Source organism: Furipterus horrens, unplaced genomic scaffold, assembly GCF_987537825.1.
Source record: "Furipterus horrens unplaced genomic scaffold, mFurHor1.1.pri manual_scaffold_5, whole genome shotgun sequence".
NCBI classification, from domain to species: Eukaryota; Metazoa; Chordata; class Mammalia; order Chiroptera; family Furipteridae; genus Furipterus; species Furipterus horrens.
This window is the reverse complement of record NW_028327175.1, coordinates 91,012,755-91,029,222: the sequence shown is the minus strand read 5'-3', so window position 1 is coordinate 91,029,222 and position 16,468 is coordinate 91,012,755. Positions and strand designations below refer to the sequence as shown.

The 16,468-nt window shown below is 40.2% G+C and overlaps 1 pseudogene; it reads left to right on the top strand.

Annotated features, from left to right (window-relative positions):
* Positions 1 to 13,970: 13,970 nt before the first annotated feature.
* LOC150008939 (ADP-ribosylation factor 1 pseudogene) lies at positions 13,971 to 16,125 on the top strand (annotated as a pseudogene).
* The last annotated feature ends 343 nt before the right edge of the window (positions 16,126 to 16,468 follow it).

The following is a 16,468-nucleotide window of genomic DNA, read 5'->3' as shown; positions in this document are numbered from 1 at the left end:
GTCCAAGGGAAAGACGGAGTCAATACAGCTTGGCTTCAGGTGCGCCGCAGGAGTTGCCGGTGTTGACTACAACGTCAAACCGCCTTAGGGACTCCGGCTCCGGATTTTCTGTCGGGGTTTACTCCCTTAGCCTTTCCCCTGAAGAGGTATGCCGCAAGGCAGCGGAGGTTTTTTGGAGTCAGAGTTTTCCTTCTCTGATGTGCCCTGACTGGAAGATCGAACCAGCGACACTTAGCTCGCAGGCCGACGCTCAAGAGGAGTATATGATGCAAGTGTGAAACAGGGTAAATAAGTGACATACCCAGGAAGGTGAGAACCCTTGGGCCTGGAGCACTAGTAGGAGGATAGACCCATAAATGGGAGGAGGAGGTAACAGAAGGCAGTCAGGAGAATGCAGGTGAGAACATGAAGTGAGAATTTAGATTTGGTAGTGGAAAGATGAGAGTCCCTGGCTGATGACCTGTGTATTCTCAGTGAATTATAGGTGAGATCATCAGCTGGGTGTGAGTGTGGAGGAGGGGAAAAAAGTCTGAGAAGAGATGTGAAGGTACAGAACAGTTGTCCTGGAGAATGAGAAAGCAACCTACTGGGACAAAATCACGGCTGTTTTGCTGGGCAAAGTTAAATGTCCATCTGAGTTCTATAATCATGCTTAGTGAGACAAATCAGACAGATTTTGTTATTTTGACAGCAGCAGTGGAGAAGAGAGAGAGGACTTCGACCAGATGTTTTGCCACGCAAGTGATGGAGAGAAGGAGTGTGAGTATGTAAAAGGAAGTTTTCAGAAATCAGTCTAGAAAGTATGTAGAAAGTTATGTTGAGACCAATTCATGGAGGGTTCTGAGTGCCAGGCTAAAAATGTAAATTTAACTTCACAGGCAATGGGAAGCCGTTAAAGTATTTCTGATTGTGGGAATAACTGCCAAAACTGTATTCCTGAATAATTAAACCTGCCTTTAATGTAAAGCGCTGAGATGGTTAAGAAAAGAAACAGCAAGACCATTTTCAAAGGAAAAGAGATTAGATAATCAAGATCTAAATGAAAATAAGCAACAGCTGACTTCAGTCAGACCACTGAAGGTTAACTTCCCAAGAGATCTTGGTATCTATGGGAACCAGACCAACTTGAAGGGAACATCAGGCCACAGGAGAGAGAATCCTAAGGGCTGGACTAAGATTAGGTAGGATATTCCCTAAACACTGGAAGCAGACATACATCAAGGGACATATCAATTAATCACAAAATAAGTAAGAATCCAAGAAGTCACCTTGAGTATCAGAACCAAATAAATAATCACAGAATTGTTAACTAGTGCTATGGCCAGGGGAGGTCAGAAAAAGCTTAGGAAGTGGTGCGTATGAAGGGCAGTGTCAGAGTGGCTCAAGGCACAGACCATGGCCAACACAAGGGTGCTGGGTGCTGGCCCAAAGTGCTGAGCAGGGTAATTAGGCCAGCCATTCTGAAGAGCAGGTTAGATAGGACCTTGGAACAAATGTTCAGTTTAGTTATACAGGATTGGCCAGTTTAATGACAAAGCTCTGATTTGGGCCCTGACTGCTTGGAGATTTGATCATCTCCTTCAACCTGGTAGCCACTAGACTGTCCTAGTGATCTCCTGCACGTCACTGGCAATCTGAAAGCACACTGTTCCCTGGTAAATCTGCCACTCGGGTTCACTTAAAATTTTTAACGGACTAAGCCAGCCCTCCTAGTAATTCATAAGTATGTTAAGCAATAGAACACCAGGACAGAATCTCGTTAAGTTTTATTCAATATTTGTCCAGCCAACACTTCATGACCATGAAGCATCAGGCCCTGTGCTAGGCTGTGGATACAAAGAATAAAAGACACAATCTCTGTTTCTCTTCAAGAAACCTATAGTCTACTAGTAAAGAAAGCTAAGCAAAGCGGTATTAATAGTAGATGTGATGACTGCAGTGTGCACAAGTGTTACGGATGCATACCTCATGGGAAGGCCAGGGAGTGGGTGAGATGGTAGTGGTGATGGAGGCAGTTCCAAAGGAGACTCTGAAGAAGGATCAGAAGAGAAAAAGGGGGCAGGGGTGCAGATGCGGGTAGAGGGTTAAAGCACCTTAGAAAGAGGAAATAACCCGTACAAAGTCTTCAGTTTCCAAGCGGCACTTCTGAGGAAATCCCCAGTAACTACATATCACTATAACATTTCAGTTAGGTTTGAATTTTACTCATTTCTTGCAGATTTTATTCCTCTAGCGTAATCTTTATTTTGGTTTTTTTACTTCCTTAATGTGAAGCTCAATCAAGATTTTTTTCATTCTTGCTTAGCTTTCATAAGGCCAGATGGGTGCATGTAATAAGTCCAGAAATAATACAATAAAATCTTATCGAAATAGAAATATACATGTAATAACAGTCATTAAAAAGGAGTAAGAATGTTTGTTTATTTCCTTAATTTAAATTAACCAAAAGCAAAGCTGATGTAATTGAAACAATAAAAGACTGGTAGGTTAATCAGTTTGTTTGTTTTTTCAGGAATGTTTTGAAGAAGGACCAATGCCTTTTTATATAATACAAATAAGAGTGCTTATCAGCATATGCTCATGGGGAAAGAAAAAGGAAATCTCAAACCAGATTCCATTTCCTAAAGAATTTATCCTAAAGTAAATTCTTAACATCTTGGTACTGCTTTATTGACAAATAAATTAAGGTATATTTAATTTTGTTTGCCAATATTACCACATACACATTATTTACAACCCACAGCTTCTGCAAAGTAAATTACTTCCCTTTGGCTTCAGATCAAACGCAACCTCAAAAGAAAGACATCTTTTCTCAAGTTCAATTACTGACTCTTGGGACTCATATAGGAAAGTTATGGCTATAAAATAAAAAAAGATAAGCTGCTTGCATCTGAATATGTTATTTATAGCCTCAGTATAGGTGGATTATATAGACTCCGACTCTAATATTTTCTCTTCTGATAAAGTTAATGAAGATAAGCACTGATTTTCACTTTTAGAGTAGTCAGCTCTCTATTTCCCTCAATGACTGCTGGCAGTCTGTTGGATTTGTGGCATTAATTATATACATTCTATTGACCTTTACATCTAAGACCCTGAGATACTTAGTTACTAAGGTCCACAAATAAAATCAGCTAGATACATGTGGCATTTCTACTTTCTTAGGCAACCCTATTTAAACTATAAATGTAGTAATAATACACCTAGGATTCTGTAACACTCCTGATTTGAAATATTTTTGAGTATGAATGCAATTTTATATGTTAGAATGACATCAAGTAGTGTCTTGATTTTCAGTTCTAATAATATGATCTATATATATATGAGATTTTAAAATTTGGAAATGTAAACTGTACTTTAAAAGACTATTTTAAAATGCTAAGTATTAAAAAAAGAAAAAACCTCCAAGTACTTTTTAAAAAATAGTAAATAAAAATTATATATAATTAAAATTATATCTAACTTTAAATGAAAACAAATAGTGTCTGGTGCTGACATATCTTTTAAAAATAAAATAAAACAAATTGAAAATTAACTACCTTTTGTCAGAAATTGACTTAGCATCCTGGGATAAGACCAGAGGTTTGGCACTCATCCAGAATTAGAATGACCTATTTACCTTAAAGAGCTATTAAAATTGTTACTTTTGTCAAATGGGATAGAGAAATGAGGAGAGACTGTTTGTCAAATGGGTTGACATATTGACATATTTTGAGTCAACTTAGAGAAGGAGACTTTAACGTGAGGGCAGAATCCTGTTATAGGCAGCTCAGTATGACAAAAATTTTGTCATCCTATCATCTTATACATTTATGAACTTTTTACGAGTACGGGTAATATTAGGGTTGTATAGAACTAAGTGCATTTTAGCCTTTTGACCTGTCTCTCAGTGCTTGTTCTGCCTTTGAAGATTCATAAGGATTCTTGTTTCTGTCTGTTTATGAAGCATCATGCAGCTCTCCTGTATCCTTTTATTTTCCTGGCCTCAGAAATTCATCTTTTGGAGTTATATTACTGATCAATTTGTAAGAATACAAATTCAGTTTGTGGCTGAGGGCTCCTCCTCCCTTTGTTTGATAGATTCTATGCAAAATTCACTGGAATAGTAACAGAGCTCCTTTCTTATTCACTAGGAATGGCCAAGGAAAAAGTGACCCTTGGACCATGTCTGGACCACCTTTGTGGAGCAGTTGTTTTAACTATGCCCAGGCTGAGATGATAGCTTGGTGTGGCAGGACTTCCAGGTCTTACTGGAAAATAAGAGCAATGTTCTTAGCCATAATTTCTGGGGTTAAGAAAAGCATTGGCAGAAGAGCAATACTGTTTTCAGATCTTGCAGGCACCAATTATTTTGCCAAAACAATTAATTCGCTTCTTCCACACCCATCTGCATATCAAGCAAATCAGGAACAATGCTGTTGCTTTTATGTTTTCTCTTTATTTATTCTTAGTTATATGTTCTTTCTCCAATATCTAACTGTGGTTTTATTTGATTGAGGAATTTAGAGACATGGTAGGATAATCTGTTCCAAGGAAGCAGATCTTTAAAAACAAATATTCTTCCAGACTACTGCAGTGCATAGTGGTGTTATCTAATGTGTACATAAGAGTATATATCTAACCCTCGCCAGAGTCTTGCTGTATGCACCCTTTCTAAATTTGATTTGATAAGCTTCAAGCTCCACCCCCACCCCCTAAATATCCATATGACCAATGAAGTTATCCTCTAACTTCAACATCCTATCAGGAAACATTAAGTCATTAAATAAAATAATATTGAGGTTTCTAGGAAATACAGAAGAGAACTTCACTGAAGCATGAAGAAGCTTTGCCATGAAGAGGCTTGTCAGGAATAGGTGCATGTGTATTGACAGCTGGCTGACAATTGTTTGCAACCCCAAATTCTCCAATTCATTTTATGTTGACAAATAAGTGTGTATCTTCCAATGTTTGACAAAAGAGCACTCACTACTTTGCAAATTTCCTGAAAGGAAGCATCTTCCTTTTCAGCTCTATTTGGGGTTATTTAATGGCATTGTCAAACAGCACATGCTCTTCTGGTAATCAAAGCAGTCTGCGTGCTTAAGGAGGAAATCTTTGAAATTGATCAAGCTCCATTTCTCATGTGCCTTGTCTGACATTTAGCTGGGGCTTGCCCTTTCATTCAACCTCTCTGGATACAGAAGCCACAGATTTTTTAAAGAAAGCATTCCTTAGGGATGGACAGAAGGAAGGGAACACCATTTCCTGATAATCGTATAATTCCAAAATTAGTCTTACAAACAAAGGAGGGAGGGGATTTTGACATCATTGAATTCCCACAGCTGGTGGAGCTAGTAAATACTGGACCCCAACCAAAAATTTCAGAATGGAACTTCTAACTCTTTGTTAATTATAAAATAAATGAAATAGATTTCCAGGCTTTTTGCAAAGGAAGGGCCTAACTATGCAATTTGAAAATGATAGGGAAAGAAAGAAGAGAAATTCTGTACTTTCCTGACAAGATAAAACTGAACTTTAACTCATGAGTGTCTTCTCCTAGTTTATAAGCTTTAACTAAAATAGATTAAAGAGGACAGTGAGAGGTATTTGTCTTCTGTCCAGAAATATTTCCCTTCTTCTTATATCTGATAACTTTACCTAGCCATTTGCCACTGCACAAGACCCAGGTGTGGGCCATGATAATATCCCATTTCCTTGGCCACAGTGATTGATCTACAAGTAATAATGTGATACAAATAGGGTCAAATTCCTTCCCCAAGATTTCTGTATAGGCTCCATGAGAGGTTCTCTGGAGCTGGAATAAATTCAGGTTCTTTAATTGTAAGTATTATAAGCCAATGTGGACTACTTTAAGCAAAAAAAAAAAAAAAAAAAAAGTTTATTGTAAGGATATAAGACAACTCGCAGTATTGAAGGAAGACTAACAACCAGACCCCGTGCAGGCAGCGTTAGGGGTAGGATAGCAAATGCTAACAGGCAATTTCTTCAGGGGTCAGGACCCACCCTCCAGAATGAATCAGCTCCAGTCTTATCCTGCCTTCCTTAACTCAATTCTGCTCAATATTCAAGATCCTGAAAAAGAGCAAGTAGGCTTGGTTCTGCTGGTCACAGCTTTCCCCTGAGTCAAGGGGGAAAGGGACACCGTGATCAACAGTCCCACAGGACTACAGTGAATGGGAGAGGAACGCTTCCCCAAAGGAAAATCATGCTTCTGTTGCTAAAATGGGAAGTGATTGTGAGCAGGCAGAAACAGATGTTCACTCTGGACTGTTAAGCCAGGGCAGCCAGGGGATCTTTCCTGATCTGGGCCTGCAATAGCTCAGATGGAGCCAATGGGCAAAGAAGAGCCAAAGGAGCCATCCATAAACCCTGTGCTCAGCCTTCCTGCCAGCCTCAGGAGCTAGTCAATTTCTTTTCTGCTGGAACTAATTTCATTTTGTTTTCTGCCACTTGCAACTAACAAATTCCTTAGCAATGCCTAATTTTTATGAGTGAATTTTAGAATCATCCTAAATTTGTACATATTGTATAAGTAACATTTCTTGAGATCTTTGTGCAGTAAGTCCCTAAATTTCGCAGGGAATCCTGGAGCAGCTCCTTGTCCTCGAGGGAACTCCTGAAATCAGTGAGAAGACTTTGGCTTTGGGGTGCTATTTTAGGAAGCAGCCGTATTTCAGGGAGACTTCAGTGGAGGAAAAAAAAAAAGCAGCAGCAGCCCGATAGGCAATCTCTGAATGAAACTGGGAGATTATAAGGATAATTATAAGCTCTTTCTATGATGTAAATATTAAAGTTCCTTAGGGTCTTGCTATACTTCGAAAGCACCCCTTGAAGTTACTAATCCTATCTTCTCTCATTTTTCCGATTGCTCATTGCAGGTGTTTATTGGTTCAAATGTAAAATAGCCCACCTTGGAATAGTTTCTATCTCTGAGGATTTAATAAATGCTTAAAACCTTATTCTGCAAATGTTGGGATAATACTGTGTGTGGGTGGGGATTCTCCACCTTTTGTTTTCCTAGAGTTCTTGTCACATTCTGTCAAGACAGGAACACTCTTGGCAGCAGGAGGGAGAGCAGGCTGCTTGCTTGTGCTCTGACTCAGTATCAGACTGAACCCCATATGGTCTGATGACATGGGTGGTGAGTGGTGCTTTTTGACCAAGTCCCAGCAGTTGAAACAGTGAGTTCTCAGGACCTTCCTTGTTACCTTCTTAGGAAACTCTAGGTAGCCTGGTAAAATAAATATTTGTGTTCAGCGCTGACAGAAGGTTGCATGTAGAACTATTGGTCAAGTAATGGGTTCCTGGTCTCAGGATTAGCAGCCTTTCAAAGAGCTGGTCCAAGAGAAAGTAAAAAAGGAAAGGATGGAATTGTTCAGAAAAACCTGGACACAAATGGACAACTATTCAACAGTGGCTTTACTCCAATAAATATTAACCTGACCTCTCTCTAAATGCTTGGAATTCTATCAAGTCAAGATTTTATTTAGGCTCAAAGCACTCTTATTAAAATACACTTACAGTAGACAGGGTGTTAGTCATTACATTTTAGTGAGGACTGTTTTAGTAACTTTTTTTCTAATTGAGATAAAGTTTACAAAACATAAAATTCACCACGATAACCATTTTAAGGTTGACAGTTCAATAGTTTTCTTGTATTAACAGTCTTATGAAACCAATGTCACTATCTAATTCCAGAACATTTTCATCACCTTCAAACCCCTGTTTTCTTAACACCTAGAACCAATGGGAGCTTTAATCTTGAGGAAGTTTGCAGGAGGAGAGATAAAAAGAGGAATAGAAACTTTGGGCTGAGTGCCTGGGAGTGGACATCTGATAAAAGATACTCTTTAAACTGTTGATTAAAAGTTGGCTCGGGGGTGTTGGCTAAGAGATGTCTCTTCTGACTTTCTTAAGACTATAAGACAGCAATAGTTTAGTTCTTAAAATTAATGGGATAATGTTTAAGTGTTTAAAAAGAGTCTTGTGTCACTGAAAGATCACTGATGTCAATCCTATTATACAAGCCTTCTCTTAAAATGTGGCTGGCTCTATTCATACACTGAGTCCTGGGTAAGCCTGCCCCAGAATGTACCTGCGCTACCTGGAAGTATCTTGTCAAAACAAAAAGATGACTTAAAAGTTGACGTAGCTCTTTCTCTGGGACAATGAGAATATGCAAGTGAGGGCTAGGTGCTATATTGTGTATATTAAGAAAAAAGAATTAAAAGAAAAATACAGAAGAGTGCATGCTAACTTGAAATCTATAAATCTGGTTGCTGAAGTTCTGGTCAAACGTAAGATCTTTCATCATAGCAAATGACTTAATGTTCCTGCGCCAACAAAAGGACTTAGTCAATAAGGGCTTTTGCAAAGTAATTTGTCCTCCTGAGCCAAAGGAAGCAAAGATTATTTTGAAATTTAACCTTAGTTTCCTGCATATTAAGGTTTATCAAAAGGTGGACTCAAACTTTGAAAGGGTACAATAGGCATATCACTGAATTCTGCTAGTAAGTAATGCTGTAAGCACCTCAGGTGCAGGCCGTTGAAATGACTGAAGGAATCTGCCCTGGGCTGTGATTATTTGAACAAAGTGAAATCAACAAACAACACTGAGACTGTAGTTTCCTGCTGTGCTAGTTTTATAATAAAGGTGTTTTTTTCTTTTCAGTTGGACTTTCCATTGACTTATATCATGTGTTTCTTTGGAAGTAATTTAAGTACATAGCCAATGAAATAGCATACTCTGTTTATGTATTGAAAAAAAAAAATTTGGTAGGTCACTTGCATCAATTTGAATAGGCTTAAAAGTAGTCCTAGAATTCTGGAATATCCCTGTAAATCAGAGGTGCTGAATAGCAACCTAATATACACATACAACATTCTTAGAAAATCAACCAAACAAGAAAAAAAAATACATATTTGGGTGAAAAAGAAATTCTAATTTATCTGGAAACATCTCATTAATCTGCTTGTTAGAACTGTGCATCAGTTTGTAACTATAGCAGAGAAGTAGTTCTATATTAATCCAGTTAACATGTCATTTAGAATCAACATGGTTTTCTCCTCTTGAAATTTCAACAGTTACGGTAGGCAGACTTTCAGAGTAGGTGACCACGATGTCACTCGATGGAGGCTGGAAGGGGACTCCTTTCCCAAAGTGGTTCACTCTCAATCTATTATGGGGTCTGAAATTCTATCATTGAACATTTATTTCTGGGATCATGAAGGTCTTTTGTTCATCAAAAAGAATCTACTCAAAAAGTACAAGTACTCATTGATGGGTGACTCACTAAGCAATCCATTATATTTTAATTTGAGGGCTCATTGAGAGTGTATTGGACAAGTTGGTTTTGTCCTTCACTTTTTTTTTTCAGTAATGGGCCATCTCTGCCTCCAAGGACATGCTTTCTCCAGCCCCAGTCCTGTGGTAACTATCAGTCAGAGCATTTCCCTTCCTCACCCTTGTTTCCATTTATTTATTTATTTATTGAATCATTTACTATTATTATTATTACTCTATTGCTCTTGTCCCAATTTTTCCCCCTTTGCCCTCCTCCACTTATTTCCCCCTACACACTCCTACAGTCAATTTCTACACTGTTGTCCATGTCTGTGGGTCATTCATACATGTTCTTTGTTTAGTCATTTCTCCTTTTTTCCACCATTATCCCCCTCCCCACGCTCCTCTGGTTACTTTCAGTCTGTTCTATGTTTCCATGCCTCTGGTTCTATTTTGTTCATTGTTTCCTTTTATACCACAACCCAGTGGCAAGTGTAGGACCATAGCTCCCTACCCCAGCCACAAAGATTATTCCTAGACCCTCATGGGTACCCAACCCATGCCAGGACAGAGTCTCTCTTAGATTTTTGTAACTAGAGCTGCTGGAAAAATGCATCCTTTCTTCTCTGGAGGACAAGTAAGGAGGGCAGCCCATAGCTAATTTTGGCCATGTCTCCTCCCTCTTCTGACATCCTGCTTGAGAGAATGGAGTTGCAATGCAGAGAGAAGAGATGAGAGATACCGTGATATCTGAGACCCTGAATCCATCAGACTCCAGGACTTCATAACATGTCCTTTTCTTACTTTGTTTACACTTGTGCTAATAAATCACCCTTTTTGCTTAAGCTATTATGACTGGGACATCTGTCATTTGCAAACAAAGGTCTGAATACTGAAAACAAACATTTTATAAAAAAAACCACCAGATATTGGGTGGGTATTCTGGTTGAGGAATGTGTGTGGGAGGTGAATCAACTCTAATAGTTTTGTGGTTAAATGGGGGTCATTGTATGTTGGAGTTATCAGCATCTTTCCAGACTTCACTTTCAAGTGAATTGATAGGGAGGACAAGGTGACCAAAGTCTCTGAGAATAAGAGCTAATATTGCTCTGGGGCCTCAATGGCCTTGACAGTCTCCTGGGCTATCGAATTCAGGGTGAGGCTGCTTGGCACCCACTGGAGAGTAAGAATGTGAAAATATTTGATTTAAGACTTGAGTCCTATATGTAAGTCCCCTGACTCAGTTTCTATGCCAAACAGGAGAAGCAACATGTAAGTCCAAAAGGAAGTCACTGTCTTCAGCCATAACTGACCTTAGAAAACCTGGCTTTATTGAAATTTATATCTGTTCATAATGCTGTAGGTTTTTCCCCCCTGTACTAGAAGTTTGTTTGCTTTTTAAACAGGAAAAAAAAAAAAAAAAAAAAAAAAAAAAAAAACAGGCAAAGAACGACAGGTGGGACTTAATGCTTTCTTCTTTTTTTTTTTCTTTATTTAATTTTATTTTTTTATTTTTATTTTTAAATGTGTTTTATTGATTACAGCGTTACATTTGTTCCAATTTCCCTTCCCTCTGCTCCCCTCTACCCGGTGGCCCCCCTCCCTCCCCTTGTCCCCCCCTTTTAGTCCATGTCCATTGGTTGTACATATAGTTCTTCTCAACCTCTCTCTGTCTATTCCATTCCCTCCTACAATGTTTCTTAATTCCTATACCATCTCCCTCCCTGTCCCCCTTCCCCTTCCCTGCTGACCTCCCCCCAATATGCTCCCCATACCTAGAGTTCTTTTTTCCACTCTCATTGCCTATTTAGTTTGCCTTTGTTTCAATTCCCTAGCTTCTGTTGTTGGTTCTTGTGATGCAGTTTTCATTTTAGGTTCATAGTTTTAATCCTCCTTTTTCTAAACCAGTCCTTTTAACATCTCATGTAACAGTGATTTGGATCTAATGAACTCTTTCAATTTTATTTTGTCCTGGAAACAGTTTCTCTGCCCTTCTATTCTGAATGACAGCTTCGCTGGATAAAGTATTCGTGGTTGTAGGTTTTGGATTTTCATTACTTTGAATATTTCTTGCCAGTACCTTCTTGCCTGCAGGGTCTCCCTTGAGAAGTCAGCTGATAGTCTAATTGGTACCCCTTTGTACATGATTCTTTTTTTCTCTCTTGCTGCTTTTAAGAGTCTCTCTTTATCTTTAACTTTTGACATTTTGATTATAACGTGTCTTGGAGTGGTTCTCCCTGGGTCCAGTTTTTTTGGAACTCTCTGTGCTTCCTGGACCTGTAAGTCCCAAGTTTGGGAAGTTCTGCTTTATTATATTTTCACTTAATTTTTCAATTTCTAGTTCTTCTTCTTCGCCCTCTGGCAATCCGATAATCCGTATATTTGATCTCTTATAGCTGTCCCAGAGGTTTCTGATCCTCTCATCATTTTCCTTGCTTCCCGTTTCCTCTCTCTGCACTGGTTGACTGTTTGTTCCTTCTCTATGTTCTGGTTTGTTGATTTGAACTCTGGATTTTATTTCCTCACCATCTGTCTCATATGAGGTTTTGTTCCTTTCAGTATGAGTGTTTTTCAATTCTTTCTCATCTTTTTCCAGATCTTTTGTTAATTCTGTAAGCCACCTGATAACAATGGCCCTGAACTGAGCCTCTGACAGGTTTCTTATTTGTTCATCTGTCAGATTCCTCATCTGTTGCCTGGTGAGCTGCGCCACCGGGATTTCTATAGTTGTCTGCCCCATTTTGACAGATGGGTTTTGTTTTCTTGGGCCGGCTATAGGGGGCAGTGCCTGTGTACTTGTCACAACCCAGCAACCGGCGGCGGCAGGACTTAATGCTTTCTATTCTCTCCCAGGCCATTAGAGTTCTGGTACCTCAGTATTATTTTAATTTCGACCTATCAAAATATCAAAGGAACAAAGTTATTGTTAGACAGCAAATAATATTATTTTTGTCAAAAATGAGTCATGAAAATTAGCTACCTTGCAATAATATCTTTTTTCACTAATTAAAAATTCAGTGGAGAAGTTGAAAGCTTCTCTCAAGTGAGCTGAAGAACTATCTAATGTGCTGTACAAAAACTATCAACTTTTTATTATGCAACCAAGTTGAAATCTGGCTATGATGTCTTAGAATAAAGACCTTTAAATGGCTAATATTCTGTAATAGAGTTTATTCTTTTAGGTTTCATGGTGGTAAACTCATAAATTATATTTTGTTCTATGGAAAGAGCAAAACAAATTGTCCTTCAGCATATGTTTCAAGGTGACTGTTACATGCCATTGTAACCCTGGGAAACTGCTACTCAAAAATGAAAATTCGAACCAAACTCATATTAAAAGCTTTACCATGTGGTCAGAATGCTGCAAGTGTCTCACTTTTTGAAGCCACCACATCGTCTATTTTCTCCTCCTCCATTTATTTCCATGGTTCCTCCTCTTTTTCCAGAATTATTTATGAGTAATAAAGGAAGCCAGAGTAAGAACAATGGCATGTGCCTGGCTTTACAAGGGTGCTGCACATCAAAAGAAGCCATCACAGTTTTGCAAGAGATCCAGCAGGCAGAAGGAGGTTTGATGTCATTGCTGCATAGCAGAGGCAAAGGAGCCTGATCGCATTAGAGCTGCCCTGGCTACTGGGCAGGGGTTAATTCCTGTCTGGATGCTGACTGCCCAGGTGTTGCTCAGACACATCTAACCTGGGGCAAGGTAATCAGCATCTCTAAGCCTCTGCTTATTCTTGTACAATTCATAAATGTATGTACTTCTGAGAATTAAATACATATGAACTACTTAGCAGAATGCCTAGCACATACTATTAAAGTATTAACTCTTGTATTATTGCTAATGACAGTCTGAAATTTTGGGTTTTTTTCTTCCCCAGTCTGTGTTTATAGTGTCTTTGAGAATACTTAAAAAAAAAAAAAAAATCTAAACTAAAGTAGCTATTATAATTTTTTTGAGCCACACAGATTTTATGCCCAGCCAGCCTTCCTTACTTGTTTTTGGCTCATTTGCCTATTATTAGAACATTAATTTTTTTTTCCTTCCCTGTACCCATTTTAGTCTACAAACCTGTTTACACTTTTAGATGAGCTCCTCTCCTTGCCCCACTCCAGAGCACCATCCCTGGGGAGCTTGGGTCTTCCTTCTTAGACCCTGCTTTTCCCTCACTGCCACCCAGCTTGTACAAGGACACTTATCAGATCTATTTCAGTCCAGCTTTTCAGCCACAGGGACTTTCCTTTAAAAGAATGGCTTATTCATTCATTCACTGCCTCTCTTACAGTGAAAGTGAACCAGTCTGGAGTTAGTAGTTCGTGTGACATCTCCATTCATGCGGAACGGATGTCGGCTGGGTCAGTGTGCTGCCGGGCAGGCCATTATGCTGCCGGGCACCGTGGCCTTGCTTTTTGCTTTGTTGCCCATAAAACTACATACATCACCCAGGACCACAGGCCAGTGCCACTGTCATGGGTAATACTGACCTCTAGAGGCTGGCCGTCCCTCAGTCAGAGTCTTTATCTTTATGATGGTGGTCTCTTGCTCGTTTCCAAATCAGTTTTGAGCTTCCTCTCTTCCTTTTTGTACGTTAGTATCTTAAAAAAAAAAGAGAGAGAGAGAGTTTCCATCATTAGAGACAGATATATCAAAGGAATAAAAAGAATGAATGAAATCTGAACAAACATGGCCTTTGTTGCCCGACTTCCCTGTTTACCCAAGACTGAGTCCTGGTGGAGGTCTGTGAAACTGAGCATCTGAATCCCCAGCCATCAAAGTCTACTCCCTGCATCATAGTATCTCCTATCCTCTAGAAGGGATTTTATATGGGTCTGAACCTTGTGTATTGGTTGCTTATAATAGAGAAGAACTCTAGTTGGCACTTGGCATTTTACCACTGAGGTGCCAATGGATAAAAGTATCTGATTTTTTTTTTTCATTCTTTAAGTAAACTGCCAGGAAATCGTCAAAGCCTTGATTGTGAGTCATTTTTCACTCTAACATCTTAACAGCTTGCATTCAAATACATTCTAAAGGATGTGATGCCACCACGAAGTGCTGGTGTTGACAGATATTTACTATGCTATCTCTCTAGGGAAAGTGGTCAGGGTTAGAAATGGTTTTCAGGTGGGAGCGAAACCAACGCCTGGCTCTGAGCAACAGCAGTGTCGCGGACGCCGAGGGTTTCCCTGGCCAATGTTTCTCTCTCCAGCCAAAAGCACGGGAAATATCTTTGCAAACCTCTTTAAGGGCCTTTTTGGCAAAAAAGAAATGCGCATTCTCATGGTGGGCCTGGACGCTGCAGGGAAGACCACCATCCTGTACAAATTGAAGTTGGGTGAGATTGTGACCACCATCCCCACCATAGGTTTCAATGTGGAGTACAAGAACATTAGCTTCACCGTGTGGGACGTCGGTGGTCAGGGCAAGATCCGGCCTCTGTGGCGCCACTACTTCCAGAACACACAAGGTCTCAACTTTGGGGTTGACAGCAGTGACCGAGAGCGCGTGAATGAGGCCCGAGAGGAGCTCATGCGGATGCTGGCGGAGGATGAGCTCAGGGATGCTGTCCAGCTCGTGTTCGCAAACAAGCAGGACCTCCCCAATGCCATGAATGCAGCCGAGATCACGGACAAGCTGGGCCTTCACTCTCTGCGCCATAGGAACTGGTACATTCAGGCCACCTGTGCCACCAGCGGGGACGGGCTCTATGAAGGACTGGACTGGCTGTCCAATCAGCTCCGGAACCAGAAGTGAGCCGCACTCCTGTCCCCCCCCCCCCACTCCCTCCTTCACCCTTGCTTTCCTCTCATGTGGCAGCCGTGCCCCTGTGGTGTGAGTGCCAGAAGCTGTCTCCATGGTCGGTCCCAGTGTGCTTCACCATGCTGTACATGTGCAGATGCAGCCTGCAACCGGGTTTTTATTTAATGTAAATAGTTCTCGTTTCCAATGAGGCAGTTTCTGGTACTCCTATGCAATATTACTCAGCTTTTTTTATTGTAAAATGAGAATCAACCCACTGTTTAGTACTGAGGAGGGATTTTTAGGCACCCGGGGTCTCTAGGAGTCGCTGTCAGATCAGCCCAATGCTGCTCCTCTGGGCTTTAGATCTGTGTTGAGATCCATTTTGATGGTTGGTTTTTAACCCAAACTCAGTGCATTTTTTAAAACCGATACAAATACTAGACACTTGAACATAGAAGGGAGAAATGTGCCTAGTGTAGGTTCTGCAGTAACGGCTTGAGTCCAGTCTGCCTGTGGTCTCTCTCCCGTCTGGAGCATGCGGTAGGCAGAACCAGCCACAAAACATTCTGCATGGTCACTTACGGTTCCTGAATGGCTGCCTTGCTGGGTCTTCCGCATCCCATAGCATTTTCTTGTACCTGTGCTTACACCAGTGCCCTGGGGATGAGCTGGAGGCTGCGACCACCATTCACAGACCCCTTGGAGGAACCCCAGCCTTCCCTTGGGTTAGCATAGGTGCTTTGGTGGGATCAGTCTGGCCAGAGCGGGAGCCATCCCCCACTCCCTCCCCCCATGGTCCCCATGCACGCTCACTTGCTCCAGGTTGTCTGGGTCTTACCAGTAGGAATGCAGACAGGCGACCGGTCTTCTTAGAGCCTAGCTCCTCAGAGCCCCCGTCCACATGTGCTTTCACTCCCTTAGCCTGCAAGGGTCAGATTTGACATCAAAATGTACAACCTCTACTTTTTTCTTTTGTATTTTGATAAATACTGAAGAAGCTGGAGCTGTTAAACTTTATCTTGGGGGAAAACCTCAAAACTGGTTTATCTGGTGTCGTGGAACCTCTTACTGCTTTCAATACACAATTAGTAATCAACTGTTTTTGTATACTTGTTTTCAGTTTTCATTTCGACAAACAAGCACTGTAATTATAGCTATTAGAATAAAATCTCTTAACTATTTAGAAAAAAAAAAGAAATGGTTTTCAAGCAATAGAGGTTAGGAATTCCTTGCTATAAAATAATTTATGACATTGAAACCATTGAAAGAACTACATTAGGAAACAATTATATAACCAAAGGATTTACTTAGAGATTTTTATGGCTAGAAAGATCCTTTTATGGATTGCAAAGTGAATTTAATTTGTTAAAATTGGATTTATCTGCAACTATGGAGAATGCAACTGATGTTTCTTATCAGACATAAATCTCAAGACAGGG